This window comes from Aotus nancymaae, unplaced genomic scaffold (genome assembly GCF_030222135.1).
Source record: "Aotus nancymaae isolate 86718 unplaced genomic scaffold, 86718_ANA_hifiasm-v0.15.2.pri h1tg000003l, whole genome shotgun sequence".
Taxonomy (NCBI): Eukaryota; Metazoa; Chordata; class Mammalia; order Primates; family Aotidae; genus Aotus; species Aotus nancymaae.
In genome coordinates this window covers 56,453,837-56,472,937 of record NW_026988414.1, presented here as the reverse complement: position 1 = coordinate 56,472,937, position 19,101 = coordinate 56,453,837, and the positions used below count along the sequence as shown (strand labels likewise).

At 38.2% G+C, this 19,101-nt stretch overlaps 1 protein-coding gene across 1 annotated transcript in view; it reads right to left on the bottom strand.

The window, feature by feature from the left end:
* TTC39B (tetratricopeptide repeat domain 39B) overlaps window positions 1–19,101 on the bottom strand; it is a 145,630-nt gene that overhangs the window by 57,225 nt on the left and 69,304 nt on the right.

The following is a 19,101-nucleotide window of genomic DNA, read 5'->3' as shown; positions in this document are numbered from 1 at the left end:
ATCCTGAATCTTTTCTTCTCAATAAATCCAGAGCTGCTTTATCATAGCATCTGCAGCATTCCACTGACTGGAAATACCATAATTTGTTACCTGCCCTTCATTTTCAGGCATATAGGTTGCTCCCAAAGTTTTGGCATTACAAACTACTATAATAAGCCCCTTTACTCGCTTGCCTAATTATTTCCTAAAAATACATACCTGAAGGCAAGGGTACATATTTTGCAAGGTACTTTATTTTTTATAAACTGTCTTATTTCCCATTAAATATACACCACAGAAAGTTGAAGTAACATAAAGAAGGTGAAGACCAATCTGCCTTGCAGAATCTTAGGCCAGTTTATTGAGCCAAAGATATCTCAACAGACACACCATAAGGGCAGGTCCACTCGGAGAAGGAAACTTCGAGAAAGAGTTTAAGAGTAAGTCCTGCCCTGTATTATAATAGAATTGCCAATCTCCTTCCACTTCCACTCACCTCAACAGTACACATCTCACAAAGAAGAGCTTGAGTCATTAACGAAAGAGGTAGAAGAAAGATTATTGACTATCCTATTGGAGAAGTTTTGTTTTTTTTTTTTTTTTGTCTTTTATTTCTAAGATACACAATAGGTGCAGTGGCTCACGCCTGTAATCTCAGCACTTTGGGAGGCTGAGGCAGGTGGATCATCTGAGGTCAGGAGTTCAAGACCAGCCTGGCCAACATGGTGAAACATCATCTCTACCAAAAATACAAAAATTAGCCAGGTGTGGCAGCTCATGCCTGTAATCCCAGATACTCAAGAGGCTGAGGCAGGAGAATCACTTGAATCCAGAGGGCAGAGATAGCAGTGAGCCAGGATCATGCCATTGTACTCCAGCCTGGGCAACAAAGGCAAAACTCCGTCAAAAAAAAAACAACAACAAAAACAAAAAAAAGCCAAGATGTACAATGCCCTCAATTAAGTGGAGTTTGTTTTTATCCCATTGGAAGTTCATACTCCCAATGTACTGTAATATTTTACACTAGACATTCATTTTTATCTTGGACATATCAAGTTCCCTAAATTTTACACTCATGTTGGGCAAAACTAAAGTTGTTCTTACAAGGATGGTTAGGTGTGGGTGGTAGGAGGGAAGAAAACTCCACAGGCAAGGGGAAATGTCATTTGAAGGCAGGTTATTTCCATCACAAAAAAACTTTTTATTTGGAGAATACAGGTACCACTTCCATAAATAAGACTCTGGGCAGTGACCATCAGCTCTGTTTACAAGCAGGGAAAGAGGAGGTGACTGAAAAGGCTATCTACCCATTTGGACCATTCTTGCCCATCTGTTCACTTACAGACTCATTTTCAAGGACTAGAAACACACAGTCTCTGAAATGTACTATTAAAATATCCCCCTTTTCACATTTGCCTTTAGCTTTAATAAAAGTCTCCCCAATATTGAAATTTTTACTCAGTCATAACTATCGCTTTTAACATTTCTGATTTTGAGGGCATACTTAGAAAAACCTTCCCTCTACAAAGATTATATAACACAGTTTTACCTGTGTTTTACTTTTTAATATATAATTTGTTTATTCATTTATAGTTTGAATAGATGGTACAAGATAGTGCTGTGTAATTTTTTCCCTAATCTTTTGCCATGTCACATCTTTTCCCCCAATGATTTGACATGTCAGATACATAACACATTAGATATAAACATAGATTTGTTGTGCCAGGTCAATATATGTTTCAAAGTGCTAAAATAATTGGGGCTGGGCGAAGTGGCTCATGCCTGTAATACCAGCACTTTGGGAGGCTGAGGCAGGAGGATGACTTGAGGTCAGGAGATTGAGACCAGCCTGGCCAACATGGTGAAACCCCGTCTCTACTAAAAATACAAAAACTAGCCAGGCGTGGTGGCGCCACCTGTAATTCCGGTTACTCGGGAGGCTAAGACAGGAGAATTGCTTCAACCCGGGAGGCAGAGGTTGCAGTGAGCCAAGATCACCCCATTGCATTCCAGCCCGAGTGACAAGAGTGAAACTCCATCTCAAATAATAATAATAATGAATTGGGAGGCCATTCAGCAAAGATGGTTCCTATATAAGCAAATAGAAACTCCATTCAATGTAAACAGTGGAAATGAAACTTAAACTTAGCCAATCAGAAACCACCAACTCACCTCTAACTAGGAACTTCCCACTTGTTCCAGTCAGATATTTTCTTTGTCTTGCTTCTTCAAATACTTCATAAGTTTCCCCCTCCCACTCCTTAGGTAGAACACTGAACTGCTCATGTTCTAATAATATTCGATTCAGGAATCACTCAATGCTCAAACTAGTTAAAATATTACTGTGACTAAATCAATCTGTTAACAAAAGCTAAAATTATTGTATCTTTACCTGGTACAACATACTTGAATTTAGCAGAATATAAGGATTATTAATAAAGTAATATGATATTTTATTCATCTTTTCTGAGGTATAAAAGTTTAGATTTAGATTCTTCTAGTCCTTTATGTTTGTATACACATGTACATGCAGTCACAGAAATTCTATAGTATGTGTAGATTTATGTTAATATCACAATAAGCACATCATGCTACAAACTGATTTTTTTATTCAACAGGATTTTTTTAGATATAGACCTAACTCATTTATTGAAAGTACTGTCTAGTTTTAAAGAACCCATTTTCTCATTTTTTTAGTAAGAAATGCTTCAAATTTATAAAGTAGAGAAAATAATATTGCAAACACACAAGTATAATCTAGAATCCATTTCGTGTATAGTCTGAGCTAAATTTAATTCTTTCCTGCATGGATAGGCAAGGAATAACTCATCTACCTGTTATAATAGCTTGGAAACAAGGCAAAACAAAGACCTTGGAGCACTTTCTGACAGGCCCACCCAAGGAACATTCAATCCTCTAGGAAGTATATACCTTTGTTTGCCTTCCTATTTACTAGTAAAACCTATACTCTGTAAAATTATGTTAACTTATAGATTTTTTTAGCGTAATTTCTCTGTGGTAAGATTATGGTTCTGTTACCTTGCCAAAGGGTCACCAGTTTTGTGCATAACAAACCTTATTCCAACACTTTTTCCTCAGTTCTCCAAATGCTCTTACCAGTTTTACCATCTTGCTGATTTCCTCACTGACAAGTGTTGATTCCATAATTATGATAGTTTGACTTACTGGATGATCCTGCCATCTCTTACACATAGCAATTTTCCACACGTGCACAGGTCTGTTTCTGGGCACATATTTGCCTCTCTCTGCACTAGTCACACCATTTTTATTATCGTGCCTTTCTGAGACCTGTAAGCCAATTGAGGCAAGTTCTCTATTAAATACTCTTTCTGGGGGATTGCTATTATTACACCTTCATTCTTGTTTATGAATTTCAGTTAGTCATTATAACATTACAAGCAAGTCCTGCTGGAGTTTTGACTGGGAATTCATTACATTGTTAGGGAAATCTACAGAGAATTGTTGTCTTTTTACTATTGTATGGTCATATCTTTACACATTTATTCAAGTCTTCTCTTATTTCCTTCAATAAAGGTTTTTTAATATATGAACACTGCACTGATGTACATGTACCTTTGCAAGAGTCAGGCTAAATCTTCATACTGTTCCAAGTTTAGAATCTGTACCATCAAAGAAAGCATAGTTATTAAAACACTAACTGAATAAAAGGATGTGTTTCTTCCACTCCTGAGTATAGCCTAAATGTTATACTCAGATGTTAGAAGAAATGTGTTTTTAACTAGTGAAAAATATCGTTATTTGGTTGATGGAGGCTATGAAAAATAACACACCGAACTTCAATTACAGCTAGCACATTGGAACATGTGCCCTTATTTTATCCTGTTTTTACTGCTCTAACTTTTGTTTTTTTTGGTTTTTTTGTTTTTGAGACGGAGTCTCGCTCTGTCACCAGGCTGGAGTGCAGTGGCTCGATCTCGGTTCACTGCAACCCCTGCCTCCTGGGTTCAAGCGATTCTCCTGCCTCAGGCTCCTGAGTATCTGGGACTGCAGGTGCATGCCACCACACCCAGCTAATTTTTGTATTTTTAGTAGAGACGGGGTTTCACCATGTTGGCCAGGATGGTCTCGATCTTTTGACCTCGTGATCCACCCGCCTCAGCCTCCCAAACTGCTGGGATTACAGGCGTGAGCCACCACACCCAGCCAACTTTTAAGTTTTTAAACAGCTTTATTGAGACATAATTCACAAACCATAAAATTCATCCAATTAATGTTTACAATCAATGGTTTTTAGTATATTCACAGATGTGCAACTATTGCCACAATCTAATTTTATAATATTTTGTCACCTAAATGTATCCATCTATTAGCATTCACTCTTCATTCCCCACTCTACCTCCTCTGGTTCCAAACAATGACTAATCTTTTTTCTGTGTCTATGGATTTGCCTATTCTGGACATTTCATATCAATGGAATCATAAAATACATATTCTTTATGCTTGGCTTTTTCAGTTAGCATGTTTTCAAAATTCATTAACGTGGTAGCATATAACAATACTTCATTCCTTTTTATAGCCTAATATTCCATTGTATAGATATACCACATTTTGTTAATCATTTGTTGATAATATATGGGTTATTTGCATTTTGTGGCCATTACGAATAATGCTGTTATGAACATCCGTGTACAAGTTCTTGGTTGGGCATGATAGCTCACACCTGTAATCCCAGCACTTTGGGAGGCCGAGGCAGGTGGATCACCTGAGCTGAGGAGTTCAAGACCAGCCGGTCAACATGGCAAAACTCCACCTCTACTAAAAATACAAAAATTAGCTAGGCATGGTGGCGCACACCTGTAGTCCCAACTACTTGGGAGGCCAAGGCAAAAGAATTGCTTGAACACAAAAGGTGGAGGTTGCAGCGAGCCAAGATTGTGCCACTATACTCCAGCCTAGGCAACAGAACGAGATCCCATCCCCCGACAAAAAAAAAAAACAAGTTCTTGTGTGGACATTTATTTTCATTTCTCTTAATTATCTAGCATTGCTATGGAGTGCCAAATATATGGTATGTGGAATTGCTATTGGTAACCCTATGTTTGACATTTTGAAGAACTACTAGACTGTTTTCCAAGTTGGCTGTGTGATTTTTCTCTTTTTATTTTTCATTTTTATTTTTTATAGAAATGGTGTCTTGCCATCTTGCCCAGGCCGGTCTTGAACTCCTAGATTCAAGCAATCCTCCCACCCCAGCCTCCCAGAGTACTTGGATTACTAGCATGAACCACCGTGCCCGGCCAGCTATGTGATTTTATATTCTCACCAATGATGCATGAGATTTCCAATTTCTCAACAGCAAGATCAATACTTGTTCTTGTCTATTTTAGTGGGTATGGTGGTATCTCACTGTAGTTTTTGGTGTGCATTTGCTTAATAACTAATAATGCTGAGAATCGTTTTAGGTACTTAACGGCAATTGTATATCTTCTTTGGAGTAATATCTATTCAGATTCTTTTCCCATTTTTAATTGAGTTACTTTTTATTGTTCATTTGAATACTGCTCTAATTTTTAATCACTATGTAGAACTATTTTCAAGTGAAAAGTTTACAGCTATCTTTGTTTACACTTTTTCTCTCAATCAAATCTTAGACAGTAGAGCCAATTTAAATTTAACTTCCCCAATAAATCCAACACGATATGCTATGTTCCTGCACAATGAGATAAAAGCTAGTCCATATTTAAAAATAAAATAAAACAAAATTTCAAAAATAAATAAAAATATAATGTCCTTCAAGCTTTTCCATCAACGTTAAAATCTCTCCTTAGGGGAGAAAAGGAATGAGTGTAGATAGGCCAGCTGATGTGCTCTGGAAGTCACCATGTTTATAATCCAGAGTCGAAATGGTATCCACCGAGCCAGTGCATACCTCTCAACTCCTGCAGAGACCTCTCACCAGGAGCTCCCCCAACCACCTCTACCAGGGCTGGTGCTTGAGCTCATCACTGGGATATTCACGCACAGGCTAGGGAATCCAGTTCTGCCCAGCTGTGCCTCTCCTCCCCAACCTGAACATGAACCTCAAGGCAGCAGGCACTCCTCTGTCCAACTTATCACCTAAACCAACATAGGACAAGTCACACAGTAAATAAAAGTCAAGTACATACCCATCTGCTTGTACAGCAACTGGCTCTGGCCCACAGTGCCACCTACTGGCCTAAAGGTCAAACTGCACAGCCCAATATAAAACCTGGAGACAGAAGTACGCAGGGCTGTAGAAGTGAAGCCAAAAGACCCTACCCAACATACTTACTCTATAGTTACACCACTATAAGAGGTGGAAACAGAAAGAGGGGAGAAAACCCCATCTAAATAAAAATAATTTTTTTTTTAAAAAGTGGTAGCCTCTCTAGATGAGAAGGAACCAACATAAAATTTCTGACACTATGAAAAATCTAAATGTTGTAACACCACCAAAAGATCACACTAGCTCTCTAGCAACAGACCTTAACCAAATGAAAACTCAGACACAGCAGATAAATAATTCAGAGTATGGATTGCAGGTAAGCTCAATGAGATCCAAGAGAAGGCTGAAACCATGAAAGCAATCCAAGAAATAAAGAAAGAGACTAATATTCTTTAAAAAAAACAAAAACAAAAATGGGGGGGAAAAAAAAAGCCCACCACTTCTGGAAATGAAAAATTCACTTAGGAAATTTCAAAATACAGTTGAAAGTTTTAACAATAGACTGGACCAGGCAGAAGAAAGAATTTCAGAGCTTGAAGACCTCCAATTCATATTGCTAACTAATAGTTTTTTTGAAAAATAGCTTGAAAAACAATCTTTCAAATTAACCTAGACAAAAATAAAAAAAAAAGAATTTTTAAAAATGAACAAAGTATTTCAGATGTACAGGATTGTGTAAAGCAGCCAAACCTACGACTTACAGGTGTTCCTGAGAGGGAAGAAGAAAAAGTAAGCAACCTGGAAAATATATTTAAGGGAATAATTCAGGAAACTCCTCTAATCTTTCTAGAGATATGAATATCCAGATACAAGACATTCAGAGAACACCTGCAAGATGCTATGCAAGACGAACTTCACCAAGGCTATCCAAGGTCAACACTAAATAAACAAATTTGAGAGGCAACTAGAGAGAAGGGTCAAATCACCTATAAAGGAAAACCCATCAGACTAACAGCAAACTTCTCAGTAGAAACCGTACAAACCAGAAGAGACTGGGACCTATTTTTTAGCCTCCTTAAAGAAAAACAAAAATGCCAGCCAAGAATTTCACATCCTGACAAACTAAGCTTCATCAATGAAGGAGAAATTTAAAAAAAAAAAACATTTTCTAGACAAGTAAATACTAAGGGCATCTGTCACCACTAGACCTATCCTACAAGAAATGCTGAAGGGAATTCTAAACATGGAAATGAAAGGACAATACTCACCATCATAAAAGAACATGTAAGTAAAAAGCTCACAGACCTTATAAAACAATTACAAAATTGAAACTCTGAAAACAACTAGCTAACAACACAATGCAGGAATAAAACCTCACTAATTAATCAATACTAACCTTAAATATAAATGACCTAAATGCCCCACTTAAAAGATATAGAGTAGCAAACTAGTTTTTGAAAAAAAAATACAAGACCCAACCATCTACAAGGGACCCACTTATTAGCTAAAGACATCTTTAGACTCAAAGTAAAAAGGAGAAAAAAGACATATAACGAGAATGGAAAACAAAAGTGAGCAGAAGTCACCATTCTCATATCAAGTAAAACAGATTTCAACAACAATTTAAAAAAAAAGACAAAGAAAGACATTATATATGATAAAGGATTCAATACAACAAGAAAGTTTAATTATTCTAAATATACATGCAACCAACCCTGGAGCACCCAGATTTATTGAACAAATTCTACTAGACCTAAGAGAACAGACTGATATCAGTACAATAATAGTGAGGGACTTCAACACCTTCACTGACCAATCACTAGACAGGTCATCAAGGCAGAAAATCAAGAAAGAAATTCGAGACTTAAACTGGACCATAGACCAAATGGACCTAATAAACATTTACAGAATATTCTACCGAACAACCACAGAATACACATTTTTCTCATTTGTGCATGGAACATTCTCAAAAATCAACCATATATGCTCAGCCATAAAGCAAGTCTCAATAAAATCAAATAAATCAAAATCATATCAAGTATCTTCTCAGACCAAAGTGGGATAAAATTAGAAATTAATTCCAAGAAGAACTCAAAACTATACAAGTACATGAAACCTAAACAACTTGCTCCTGAACAACTCTTGGGTAAACAATAAATTAAGGCAGAAATAAAAAAATTCTTTGAAATGAATCTAAACAAAGACACAACATACTAAAACCTCTGGGACACAACAAAAGCAGTGCTAAATTTATCGCATTAAATGCCTACATCAAAAAGATAGAAAGACCTCAAACAACCTAACATCACAAATCAAGAAACTAGAAAAACGAGAACAAACCGACCCAAAGCTAGCAGAAGAAAAAAAATAACAAAGATCAGAGCAGAACTAAATGAGATTGAGGCAAAAAAAAAAAAAAAAAAAAAAAAAAAAAGAATCCACAAACTGGCCGAGCGTGGTGCCTCATGCCCTGTAATCCCAGCACTTTGGGAGGCCCAGGTGGGCGGATCACCTGATGTCAGAAGTTTGAGACCAGCATGGCCAACATGGCAAAACCCCATCTCCACCAAAAATACAAAAATTAGCAGGGAATGGTGGTGCATATGTGTAGTCCCAGCTACTTGGGAGGCTGAAGCAGGAGAATCATTTGAACCCAGGAGGCAGAGGTTGCAGTGAGCCAAGATCATGCCACTGTACTCTAGCCTGAGTGACAAAGCAAAACTCTGTCTCAAAAAAAAAAAAGAATCAATGAATTGAGAAGTTGGTTCTTCAAAAGGATAAACTAATTCGCAGACCATTAGCTAATCAAGAAAAAAAGAGAAGATGCAAATAAGCACAATCAGAAATGATAAAGGTGATATTACAACCAATACCACAGAAATACAAATAATCATAAAAGATTCCTATGACCTCCTTTATGCACACAAACTATAAAAACTAGAGGAAATGGATGAATTCCTGAAAACAACCTCCCAAGATTGAAACAGAAAGAAAAAGAAATCCCAAGCACACCAATAATAAGTAATGAAATTAAACTAGTAAATAAAAAATCTTCCAACAAAAAAAAACTCAAGACCAGATGCATTCACAGCCAAATTTTACCACATATGTAAACATAAGCTACTACCAATCTTACTGAAACTATTATAAAAGTTGAGGACGTGCAATCACTCCATAACATCTTCTATGAATCCCACAAGGACACCACAAAAAGAGAAAACTACCAACCAATATCCCTGATGATCTGTAGATGCAAAAATCTTCAACAAAATACTAGCAATCTGAATCCAACACACATCAAAAATATAGTTCATCACAATCAAGTGAGCTTTATTCCAGGGATGCAAAAATGGTTCAACATATGCAAATATCAATAAACTAAAAATAAAAACCATATGATCATCTCAATACAGAAAAAACAATTGATAAAATCCAACATGCCTTCCTGATAAAAACCCTCAACAAACCAAGGAACATACCTCAAAATAATAAGAGCCATATATGACAAATCCACAGCCAACATCATATTGAATTGGGAAAAGTTGAAAGCATTTCCCCTAAGGACTGAAACAAATGAGGACACCCACTTTCACCACTCTTATTCAACATAATACTGGAAGTTCTAGCCAAAAAAATTGGGCAAGAGAAAGATATAAAAGGCATCCAAATTGGAAAAGAGAAAGTCACATTATCTCTGTTCTCTGATGACATAATTACATACCTAGAAAGCCCCCAAAGACTCCTCCCAATAGACAGAAAACCCGAAAGCCTCCTCCAAAGACTCCTAGACTTGATAAACAACTTCAGTAAAGATACAAAATCAATGTACAAAAATCAGTAGCATTTCTATATACCAATTATGTTCAAGCTGAGAACCAAATCAAGAACTGAATTCCATTAATGACAGTCACAACAAAAATCCTAGGAATACATTGAACCAAGGAGGTGAAAAATCTCTACGAGGAGAACTACAAAACACTGATGAAAGATAACGTAGATCACCCAAACAAATGGAAAAACATCCCATGCACATGGGTTAGAAGAATCAGTATCATTAAAATGACCATATTGGCTGGGTGTAGTGGCTCATGCCTATAATCCAGCACTTTGGGAGGCTGAGGCAGGCAGATCGCTGCAGCTCAAGAGTTTAAGACCAGCCTGGGAACCATGGCAAAAGCCTGCCTCTACAAAAAATACAAAAATTAGCCAGGCGTGGTGGCACACGCCTGTAGTCCTAGCAACTAAGGAGGCTTAAGTGGAAGGATCGCTTGAGTCTGGGAGGCATAGGCTGCAGTGGGTCAAGATCACACCACTGCACTCCAGCCCAGGTGACAGAGTGAGACCCTGTCTCAAAAAAAAGAAAGTGTTTGCAGATTATGCCTCCAATAAAGAACTAACATCCAGAATCTACAAGGAACTCAAACAACTCAACAAGAAAGAAACAAACAACCCCATTAGAAACTGGGCAAAAGGCCTGAACAGATATTTCTCAAATAAAGCAATTCAAAAGGCCAACAAACACATGAAAAAATGCTCAACATCACTAATCATCAGAGAAATGCAAATTAAAACCACAATGAGATATCATCTTACACCAGTCAGAACAGTTATTAAAAAATCAAAAAACAACAGATGTTGGATTAGCTGTGGAGAAAAGGGAACACTTTTACACTGTTGGTGGGAACAGACATTGCTTCAACCTCTTTGGAAAACAGTATGAAGATATCTCAAGGAGCTAAAAATAGCACTATCATCCAACCCAGCAATCCTACTACCTGGTATCTACCCAAAGGAAAAGACATCATTATATCAAAAATACAACTTCACTCATATGTTTATCACAGCACTATTCACAATAGCAAAGTCATGGAACCAACCTAGGTGTCTATCAATGGTGGACTGGATAAAGAAAATGCGGTATATATACACAATGGAATAGTATGTAGCCATAAAAAAGGAATGAAATCATCTTTGCAGCAACTTGAATAGAGCTAGAAGCCATTATCCTAGGTGAACTAAGTCAGAAGTGGAAAATCAAATACCACATGTTCTCACTTGTGAGAGCTAAACAATAGGTACATATGCAAATAAAGATGGAAATAACAGGTCCTTGGCATTCCAAAAGAGGGGAGGGAGAAAGGAGGTGAAGGTTGAAAAATTACCTTTTAGATACAATGTTCAATATTTGGGTGGTGGGTACGCTAGAAGCTCGATCCCCACCATTATGCAATATACCCATGTAACAGACATGCACATGTACCCTCAAATCTAAAACTTTAAAAATAAAAAATGGCATCCACTAGAATTATGAAATGCAGGACTCTGACATGCCACTGGAAATCTGTTGCTTAATATTATTGACTACATAAACAGCATTTGTCTTTCTTACTGAAGAAAACTGCTTGCCAGACCAAATTCTGCCCAAGGATGATTCTTCAAAGAGCTGTTCTCATAGCCAGTGATCAGAGGAAGGAGGAGGTGCTGCTGCTGACAATGAGAAAGCAAGAAGAACCTAGAAATAAAAAGAAACTCCCCAAGTATCATTTTACTGCCAACTCCAATCCCATTGTGCCAGGCCTGTCACCAGTGCTTTCAGAATCAAAGGAATATACTTTCAACTCTTTCTCTCCACTCTGGCCCTGTTCCTTTAGAAGAAAAAACTAAGCTGAAAAAGGCCAAAGGGCAAGCACCAACAAAGGATATAACTGTTCCATTAAATGAGAAACTGGTGAATTGATAAACTAGATAATCTGCTCCCTAAATAATCTATGTTAGACTTCTTACAAAGCCTTCCTCAATCAAAACTGTAACCCTTAGTATTATCTGCAGGGTTTGGGCAATCTTTAGATTCTTCGTGCTTTTCTATGTATTTTTTAAATTTTTTTCAAAAACGATCATGCACTATTTTAACAGTCAGGAAAAAATGTTAAGCATATATTTTGAGTAATTTAGGTTTATATTCATGAAGGGAATATTCAAATATTCATTTATGGAAACACCCTCTGATCATCCCTTTTATATCACACGTAACTCAAAATAGTTCTCCTAAGAAATATGCAAAACAGTATAATTTATTCTTTTTAGCCCTCTCCACATGAAGAAGTCATAATGCATCACTACTAAATGTGTTTCTCATGTTATTTTAGACCTTTCAGAAGTCTTCCAAACTTTCACTACTTTAAAAAAGTCAGTTCTTGAATGTGGTTTTCCTGACTTCATCTTTTCTGTTTCCTGCATTGATAACATGCTTCAACAGGTCTACTATTATATTCCTGAATTGCTTTCAAACTTTGCACTTTACGCATATTTACCATCTCAATCTGGCCCTTAATGCATCTACCTTTGCTAAAAATGAACAAAGATGATTCATGCCTTATTGAAAGAATTGGCCCTCACAGGAAGCTAAGAGACGGCGCTTTCACGAATCCTCTAACACCAGCCTTGTTTCCCATCTTTGGCAGATGAGAAAAATGCAACACATGAAGGCCGTGTGAATGTGATATTTGCCAAGTGTCCCTTAGCTCTATATGGAAAATGGGGAATGGCAAGTTCATTCAAATAGATCGATTCATAACTGTTTGAACAGCTTCTCTCAAAAGGTACTTCCCTTTACCATGTGTCTTACATTTGTAACAGAAACTGGGATTAAAATAGAGAATGCAAGGTAAAAAAATTCTGCAAAAAATTGAAACTGGGAAAGTTAGCAGTGAATGGATCATAATTTAAAAAGATAATGCTCTAAGTGGACGACTTATATTTAGTAAACAAAAATTTAATTTTTTTATCCATAAACATTTAGGAATGTCATATTCCAGACAAGGTATCAGATGTTAAAACACACAAAATAATAGAGTGCCCACTCTCAAAGATGATACCTGAGTGAGAATAAATTATAAATTCCTGAATCTGAATCCAAAAAATCTAACCCAATGAAAGCAGAATAAAAGAGATGTAACTTAACAACATGGTAAAAAGTTGTGAATTATTTTAAATGAACTTATGAACACAACAGAACATGAACCCTGAAACAACTTAAGCTGTATTAAGACAAGTATAGCATCTAGAATGAAGAAAACAGTAATCTTTCCTAAGTTTCTTTTAATTAACTTTTCTTTTTATTGAGATGGAATCTCGCTCTGTCACACAGGCTGGAGTGCAGTGGCGTGATCTCGGCTCACTGCAATCTCCGACTCCCAGGATCAAATGATTCTTCTGCCTCCACCTGCCAAGTAGCTGGGACTACAGACACATGCCACCACCACACCCAGCTAATTTTTATATTTTTAGTAGAGACAGGGTTTCACCAGGCTGGTCTCAAACTCCTGAACTCAAGTGATCCACCTGCCTCAGTCTCCCAAAGTGCTGGGATTATAGGCGTGAGCCACCGAGCCCGGCCTAATTAACTCTGGCTTTAAAATATTATTATCTCTTAATCAGAATACAAATTTCATAAAGGCAGGATTGTATCATGGCACCTAGTACAGTGTCTTGCAGGTAATGATCTTTAATTACACTGTTGCCGTTTGATTAAATAAATAAAGGAGCAAATGAAGGATAACATCATTCTCCTCTATCAGACCAGTCACACCTGGCCTACCTGATGTTCTAGACACACTCTTTTAAGAGTATCAACAATGGGAAATGCAGGCCAGGCACGGTGGCTCATTCCTGTAATCCCAGCACTTTGGGAGGCCAAGGCAGGTGGATCACTTGAGTACAGGAGTTCGAGACCAGCCTGGGCAACATGGGGAGACCCCATCTCTACAAAAAATAACAAAATTAGCAGGCATGGTGGTATATGCCTGTAGTCCCCGCTACTTGGGTGGCTGAAGCGGGAAGATGACTTGAGCCCAGGAGGTGAAGGCTGTAGTGAGCTGTGATCCCATCACTACACTCCAACCTGGGTGACAGAGCAATACAGATGAAAGAAGAAAGAAAAGAAAAGGAAAAGAAAAGAAAGAGAAACAAAGAGGGGAGAGAGAGAAAGAATTGGAAGAAAGCAGAGAAAGAAGAATTGAAAGAAAACAAAGAAAAGAACAGAATAAGGAAGCTCCTTCTTTCACTGGAAAGATTTTGGTTCATCCTTCTAGACCACCTTCTCTGGAGCAAAATCCTACTCTCAAATGACTCTGAAAAATACATAATAATGTGTATATAGAGAGTAATAAAACAAATATGGCAAAATGTTAAAACTGAATTAAGGGCATTCAGAAATTCTCTGTATTATTCTTGCACTTTTTCTGCAAGTTTGAAATTATCACAAAATTAAAAATTTTTTTAAAAGACAGCTTACCGGCATGATTATCCTGTAACAAAGGGCAGAGATGGGGGTCAAGTGTAAGTGACCACTGGATCTCAGGAACCTGTGGGCCGACCAATGCCAGTGGAGAATGTCAAGCCCTTGGGCCACAGGCACACCAACTGTCCAGCAGTCCTTTGGTGATAGAAGCAGCAAGAAGAGAGGCCAATACAAAGGCAACAGGATGAGACCCTCTACCAGGCAGCAGTCCCTAGACAGGGGCCATCCCTACACCACCTTTTCCTGCACCCAACATCATCTGAGAAGGAGGAGGGAGAGGGGAAACTTTTAAGAAGGAAGATATAGGCCCCTCCCACATCTCCCAGAAAACCTGAGTCACTCCAAAAGAGACTGCTAGAAATCTGAACAGATGATGTAATTTTTAATTGACAACTTAATATGCTTTTCTGTCCTTAATGGGGATGAAAGATACAGAGCAAAGGAGAACAGTTGAAAAGAATAAAAGTTCATAAAATACAAAGTATGATTCAGACCCTACTCATTGAGGGGCAGAGCAAGATGGCAGAATATAAGGCTCCACTGATCATCGCCCCTGCAAAGAGACCAATCTAACAACTGTCTACAGAAGAAAAGCACCTTTCTGAGAACCAAAAATCAGGTGAGCACTCGCATTACCTGGCTCTAACTTCATATCATAGACGCTACTCACTAAGAAAAATAGAGGCAGACTGGGTGCAGTGCCTCACATCTGTAATCCCAGTGTTTCGGGAGGCTGAGGCAGGAGGATCACTTGAACCCAGGACTTCCAGATCAGCCTGGGCAACAAAGAAATACTCCATTTCTACAATAAAAAATAAAAATTAGATGTATGTAGTGGCATACACCTACAGTCCTAGTTACTTGGGGAGCTGAGGTGAGAGGACAGCCTGAGCCCGGGAGTTCAAAGCTGCGGTGAGCTGTAATAGTACCACTAAACTCCAGCCTGGGTGACACGGGCTGTCGCCCATGCTGCAGTCTCTAAAAAAAATTGTTTTTTCACTTAGAAAGAAAATGGAAGGTAGTGCTTGCTATCTCTTCCAGCAAAAGAAACTACCCCAACAGATACTGTTTTCCTTGCCTGTAGTCACAGCTAATTACTGACCAAGTTGGAAACTTAGAACCAGAGCCTGTATCTTTTCAAATTCTTTCTGTAGGCAAGCAAATCATACTCCTTCACACTATTTAAAACAAACAACAATGGAACGTTGGATTGGCAAGAGATAGGTACAGCTCCTGTTTCATTTTGCTAGTTTTCTTTGCTGATATTTTGATTAAAAACAAACAAAAATCCTTTCCCTGTTGGAGGGTTCTCTTATTTCTAACAGAAAACTTCATACCTAATCTATGCATTATCCTTTCTGACCACGGGTGACAGGAGAAAGCATGCTGGGACACACAGCAGGCCACTGCGGTCCTGTCCTAGGTATGCCAGTCACTGGAGGGCAGTGTGGCTTTGGGCAACTCCCTCACCTCAGTGGGCCTCAGTGTCCCCATCTGCAAAAGCAAAGCAGCAGTAATAACCTGCCCTATCACCCTCCCAGGGATACCACAAGGAAGGAGCGTGCTCCATTTTGTAAAACCACTTTTTAAACTGAAACATCACATAAACATAAAGGAATGAAGTGGTGCTGATGTTATTGGTGGGGTTATGGGAGCCAATAACTTCCTATTAGACAGAAGATTACATTCTGGCTATTCAGCAGTTCTGCTTAATGCTTCCTGCAGTCATGGGGCAGGGGCCCCAGAGGATTTACATTGCATCCCTTCACATAGGAATGCAGATGTTTTCAGATGTAGAGCAAATGCAGGTTTTCAGTGGGAAACTGAATGGCAGGGAAGTTGTTTGTCTTCTCTTTTAAAAGATCACCACCTAAAACAAAGAGTAACAAAGTTTTTCTAAAGACAGTTCTGACAACAAGTTTTCCTTTTATTACCTCATGATCCATGAGAAGAAGAAGAAAAAAAAGCCTTCTGAAAAGTCATTTTCTCAGACTAGATAGTATGTTTCTTCTCTGGGTTCTTTTGATGGAGTTTATAACTCATAGTATAATTACTGGTCTACTTTTCAATTACAGTGAGTGGTCTAGGGGTGTCTTAAAAATAGGAACTGTTTCTTAGCCCAGAGATGTTTAAAGACTGCTTGATGAATCAGTGACATTCTTCCTGATACAGTTAGCCCCTTGCATCAAACGCGGACTTCCTACTTTGCATTCTATGTCACATATGTAGATCATGAAAAGTACCCATGAATATTTTATCACAGAAACCTTCATTCACAAACGAGCAGCTTTCAGTAAATATAAGCGCTCTCCCACAAACATCTATTAGTAGGAAAAACAAACAAAACTGAAGAAGGAGCATATAAATACTCAACTAATTAAACCCTAGAGTTTTTCTGTAGCTCTTCAATATGTGGCTGTTTCCATAGTTGATGTGCTATATTTATTCAGCCTATGGTATCAAGCAGGCATATTAAATGGTTTTGCTACACAGTGATGCTATTACTTTAAAAAATAAAAACAAAACCACCTAAGTTAATATTAAGGAGGGATGATAGCAAATAAATGCTATATATTGGGTCCTTGTTTGCTGGAACCTGGAAGGGCTCAAATTCTGTCCCAACTAATAACTAAGAAAACAATGACTACAGCCCCAAACCACAAGAGAAATTCAAGTCTTGGTTTCATACTTCATTGCTTTCTAAATTACAGCCACCTATAATGGCTTGAAATAAAATATTCTATAACCCATTAATCTAAAATGATCACCAAAGAAATCCATTCATACCACTTGGTCACTAAAGACTTTCTACACCTGTAGACTCATGAAACATCAAAACAAAAGTAAACCATGCATGAAATTCACATCAAACCCAAGTTCTGTTTGGTCTTCTGCAATTACCACCTAAGTCTCTCTGGCTAAGGCAGTGAACTTGGGAAGAATGGCACTATTAAGTCATTTCTTACCCAAATGAATCACCAGGGTCACATAACATTTTGGTTAATGTCTTGCTGTTAGTCTGCAGAGGGGTCTCTAATACCCACAGGCCTGTTTTATCTAACATGTTTATCATGTCTTCAGTGAGGACATAGTCAATATTCTAACCGTATATGTTGACGACACAGCCACAGAATGAATAGTTCATCTGATGGACACCAGAGTCAAGATTCAAATAATCTTGAAAAGAATACAGTCATCCCTTGGTATACTTGGAACAAGAGATTGGTTTCAGGACCCCAGAGGATGCCAAAATCCACAGATGTGCAAGTCCTTTATATAAAATGGCACAGTATTTGCATATAACCTATGCATATCTTCCCATATTCTTTAAATCATCTCTAGATTACTTACAATTATTTAACACAATGTAAATGCTATGTAAATAGTTGTACTATATTGTTTTTATATGTATTATTTTTAATTGTTGTACTGTTATTTTTTCAAATATTCTCCATCCACAGTCAGTTGAATTCTTAGGTATGGAACCCACAATACAGAGGCTGACTGTAATTCTAGGAAGAACTCAAGGAGAATAAAATTTGTCAGGCCTCCATGTGCAAGCACATACCCAGAAAGTCTAAAGTCCTGCCTGCCTCAGCTGATTCCCCCCGACCCCCCCCACCCCCACTTCCCACCCCACCACTACCCCCCACCTCACCCCCATCCCCACCATTCAAAGCACACATTTTAACAAAATTGTCACAAGCAAAATAACAACTATACAAGTACAAGACAAGGAGACTCACCTTAACAAAAATTCAAATCTAACTCTTGGGGTTTTAGTTAAGGAGTTTAAGGTGTGTGACTTAGCTAGAAATAGAGAGCGGGACAGAGACCAATAATTTGGCAAGTGTGGTAGATTACAAATGGCCACAAATTCTTTGTCGTCCTTCCTGTCAAGAAGTGAGGTCTATGGCCCTGCTCCTTGAATCGAGGTGGTCTCTGTGACTACTTGACCAATACAACACTGTGTTAGTTTGGAGTCCAAACCTTAAAGACTCCAGTTTCCACTTCTTGTCATTTGGAATACTAAAGCTTAGAACTACACTGCCACGCTGTGAGGAAGCTCAAGCAACAACATGGAGAAGAGCAAAGCCCCTGACCAACAGTTCTAGCTAAATTCCCAGCTGACAACCAATACTAACTGGCCAGCCAGGTAAGTGAGCCATCACAGCAATGGCCCCTCCAGCTCCAGCTGAGCCACCCCAGGTGATTCCAAGTGGGCAGAGATGAGCCATTTCCTCTGAGACCTGCCTAAGTAGCAGATTCATAAGCAAGTAAATGATTGTTATTGTTTTAAGTCTACTAAGCTCTGTGGTGATTTGTTACACAGCTATTTATATGTAACAGGAAACATTAACAGAAGAAGAACATTACTGCATCATGAGAAAAAAATGACCCATTTGCACTCTTGGCTGACCAGATTAAACTAGAAATAGTGTCCAGTTTGGGTTTTAACCATCTAGAAACTATGACCGGTCAAATGCAGAGATCAGAATGGAGAGAAGACTGGAATACGTTGCAGAAGGAAGAAGTGACGTAACTGAGAACGTGTAGCTTGGATACACAAAGATGCACCAGGGAGGTAGGGAGAACATTTTACATATTTGAAAGACCAGTTTGTAACAACACTAGAGTGCTTTTATCTTAAGAT